Below are 4,004 nucleotides of genomic sequence, written 5' to 3' on the forward strand. Positions count from 1 at the left end.
CAAATGAACAGAGTGTGGCTAATTCTGGGAAAACTGAAATTTTTAATTTGTCCCAAGATGATGTGGTTTCACTATGAAAGCAATAGAAGTTTGACTTCTACAGTTTAGCATGTTGTTGCTTGCAGGGCAACATCTAAATTCATTTTTCCTCTTTTTTTGTGCACGTAATGAACAGCTTTACTGTGTTGTGATGTTGTGAGCGATGCACCAATCACAGAGTTTAACCAGTTAAAGAAGTAACAATATTTTAAAGATCCTTTCACACATTTTCACTTTACATAAGGGACTGTAAGGCCACAAAAGATTCAGCTTCTTCTTTTGGAGAAGGAATTTTCAAAACAAGCTTTTTCAGAGCTCAGTCATTTTCCAGGTAATGAAGCTGTGTGGGAAGAAGCTGGGATGGGAACCTCTAAGTCTGAGGCCATGGTTCTCAGCTGGAAATGGGCGGAGTGCACATCAGCACATGTGGTCAGGGATGAGCTGCTGCCCCGAGTGGAGAACTTCAAGTATCTCGAGGACTTGTTCATGAGTGATGGGGGAGTGGAGCGAGAGACTGAGAGGCACTTTAGTGCTTTACTGGTTAAGTGTGGTGAAGTGAGCTGAGTATAAGAGTGAAGCTGGTGATTTACATGTTAATCTATGTTCTTCCCCTCACCCATGGTCATGAGCTGTGGGTAGTGACTGCGAGAGTTAGACTGTGGATACAAGGAACATAGTTTCGTCTGAAGGGTGAGGGCTCAGCCTTAGAGATAGAGTGGTATCATTGTTGTTGTTATTGTCATTTTATTACAATCATGCAATAATAAATGTGGGGAATTCCATTTGTTTTGTAGATGGGGAGTGCCAGGGGAAATCCTGTGTTTAAAGTACTTTCACTATCACTTTCTCTTCAGACATTTAGAATACATCACATGAGTTACTGTTAAATCATTTGTAAAAGCTGAGCATTACACGGTCAGTTTATGTCATTATTCAGTTCGTGTAGCCAATGTTGCACCTTTTAATATTTTACTGAATATGAAAGACTTGCGCGTAACTGTAAAACATTTTATTATTATTATTGATATAAACCTGTGGATTTTTCTCCCTTCCTGCCTCGTTATTCATCGTATAATGATCATGTAAAATTTGATTCTTTATAATCCTACTTCTTCAACGTTTACACCTGAGGCATTTCACATCTGAAAAAGATTTCCTGTGTCGTTGTAGTGGAACATAACATGTCACAAAATAATAAACAATTAGATTTAAAAATATAATCCAAGATCATTTGTGAACCAAAATGTTCAAATTAATCTGAAACACAGAAATAATACTCATCACAATGCATGGCAGATCAGTTTAGAAATAATTTATTAAACATGATTTGAAAATTATTTCAAATGTTGCCATTGACATAAAAACCAGAAACTACTGAACACAGGCTACAGGAATCCTTTTTCTATTTATGTACATCATAAAAGGATAATGTTGTGTAAAATAGGAAATTGAAAACAAATTTCTTTTTTCAGCTTTCATCTTGTGGATGTTGCTCTTTGTACTGCTACATAATTATAATAATATGAGATTACACACACACACACACACGTTTAAAATTTATATTGGATATAAAGCTGATATTCTCTATACTTATTGTTTAAGTGATTAATGTGAGCTAAAAGATCAGAAATCTAAAAAGGCTCTGTTTCAGACTGCGGATCTGTGTGATGTCAGTGAGAGGAGATAATCCTAATTTGTCATCCCTGGAACAGAAGCCCCACCAACGTAAATAAAATAAAATAAAATAAAATAAAATAAAAACGTACAGGGCCATTAATCATTATATATTCCGAGCTGAGAACCGGACTATTCATTTATGCGTGCAAGTGAGCGAGCTCCATGTAAAAATGAAGAAATGATGAGAGAAGGAAAGTCGGAGGTGCCAGACTTAAATCAAAATGATGCTTTTCTCTTCTTCGCGTATTTATAATTCAGTCCATCCTGTTCATTTGACGTGGTCACATGAATTAATGATGGACTCCTTCACCCTCCGTGAACCTTCCTCACCACCTGCACAGTCGAGCCGACTTTGATTCCACAATCGGCCAGTGATGCAGTGGGCCTGTCCAGTGGCTTGCCATTAACGTGCAGCTTGACATTTTCCTCAGTGCATCCTAAAACACCTTAAGACAGGACAAAGAGGATTTTACATTGCAGCCTTCAGACTAAACATAGCTACAAATATGTCCTAAATAATTATAACATGTTCCCTCCATTAGAGTGAGTGGCATTAGAGGTTTAAAATAATGGTGATCGTTGTTGCGAGTTAGCAGTTTAGGGATTTTGTCAGTATTATACAGATTTAGGCTAACTGTGTGTGTTCTAACAAAAAAAAAAAAAACCAGAATATGCTTTATAAAGTTTGCATATAGATTAACTAAGCACTGATAATTACATTTTTTAAATGTATTTATTTTCACATTTTTGGTTATTTACCTAGGATGACGATCGTCTTCAGCATTTCCACTATGAAAGAACTCACAGCCATATTAAGCATTTCGGTGTGCAGCGGCATCAGATGCATCTGACCTGCAGGCGTGACAACGGCGACTCCTGCCATTATTTTGTTCAGGAGGCGAATGTGCCTTCCTTCCAGCTTCTCCGTCCAAAGATTACGCGAGGTGACGGTTTGTTTACGCTACTTATACCTCCCACTCGGGGTTGGAGGCAGGCTGTTGTCAGTTCGTTGTTACGTTTTAACAGGGAAATAAAACGCTAACGTGTCATCGTTGGGATTTTTCGGTTATGATGATATTCAAGCCATTGTTAACATCTTTTTAAAAAACGAAGTGAAAGCATTCCTGTCTTCTTTTGTATTGTTTCGCAGTCAACACGGTAAGTATAAAGACATGGGTAAGTAGGGAAGATAGTTTCAGTTGTTTAATCACTCCTTATCAAATTCAGTGTACGCTACCAAACGTTTCGACACGCCTTCTTATTTCATGTTTTTTCTTTATTTCCATGAGTATTTACATTGTAGATGAACACATATGGAATTATGTGGTAACCAAAAAATGTGAAATAACTCAAAATATGTTTTATATTTTAGATTCTTCAAAGTATCGGCCCTTTGAGCTTCAGAAGGTAGTCACCTAAAATAGTTTTCCAACAGTCTTGAAGGAGTTCCCAGAGATGCTGGGAACTTGTTGGCTCTTGTCCCTTAACTCTATGATCAATCTCATCCCAAAGTAGTTCACCTGAACAGTAGTGGTTTTTGATATGAGCGACCTGGGTCGTTGCCCAGGGCGGCATCGTGGTGGGGGGCGCCATCACGGGCCATCAAAAAATACTTGAGCTAATAATTGCATGAGCACCGATCGGTTTTCTATCGCCCATTTGCGAGGAGTAAGGGCGCCCTCTGTTTGTTTATGTAATTGGATTGCACTTTGTCTCTGTAGCCCCTTGTCTTGATCAAGTGCTGCTTTTGACAGTGCTGCAATATTTCCGACAGGGGAAACAGAAGCATGTATCCTATACAACTGAGTACTCCAGCCATGGTCGAGTGCAGTACCATGCAGGATTGAATGATCTTAATGTTGTACCACCAAATACACATTTGGGGTAATTATCCAGTATTCGCTGGGATGGTGTATTGCTATTTCAGTCACTGGTAGCTGAGTGGGTTGCTTTGGCGTAGCAATTTCTTCATTTTGCTCTGCCCTGCCTACTGAGAAACCTGACACACACTAACAGTGATATGTTTAGCTGCATGTTCTCCTTAAATTGCTGGCTGTCTGAGTGGTGTCCAAAAAATGATGTGGGCTTTATAGGTAATTGGGAAACTTTCTGGAGGAAACCTGGTCTTGTTAGGACAGACAGCATCCATCCCACTTTGGATGGAGCAGCTCTCATTTCTAGAAATCTGGCCTAATTTATTAAACCTCCCCAAAATATCACTATCCAGAGTTGGGACCAGGAAGCAGAGTTGAAGTCTTACACGCCTCTCTGCAGCTTCTGTCCTCCTG

The 4,004-nt window shown here is 39.1% G+C and overlaps 1 long non-coding RNA gene across 1 annotated transcript; it reads right to left on the reverse strand.

Annotated features, from left to right (window-relative positions):
- Positions 1–1,336: 1,336 nt before the first annotated feature.
- LOC102211576 (uncharacterized) lies at positions 1,337–2,835 on the reverse strand. The gene is made up of 2 exons (XR_312449.2): positions 2,476–2,835; positions 1,337–2,162 (listed from the first exon to the last, which is right to left on the reverse strand). It is a non-coding gene; the product is annotated as an uncharacterized LOC102211576 (long non-coding RNA).
- Between the last annotated feature and the right edge of the window lie 1,169 nt (positions 2,836–4,004).

This window comes from Pundamilia nyererei, unplaced genomic scaffold, assembly GCF_000239375.1.
Source record: "Pundamilia nyererei isolate P.nyererei 1_Seehausen unplaced genomic scaffold, PunNye1.0 scaffold00724, whole genome shotgun sequence".
NCBI classification, from domain to species: Eukaryota; Metazoa; Chordata; class Actinopteri; order Cichliformes; family Cichlidae; genus Pundamilia; species Pundamilia nyererei.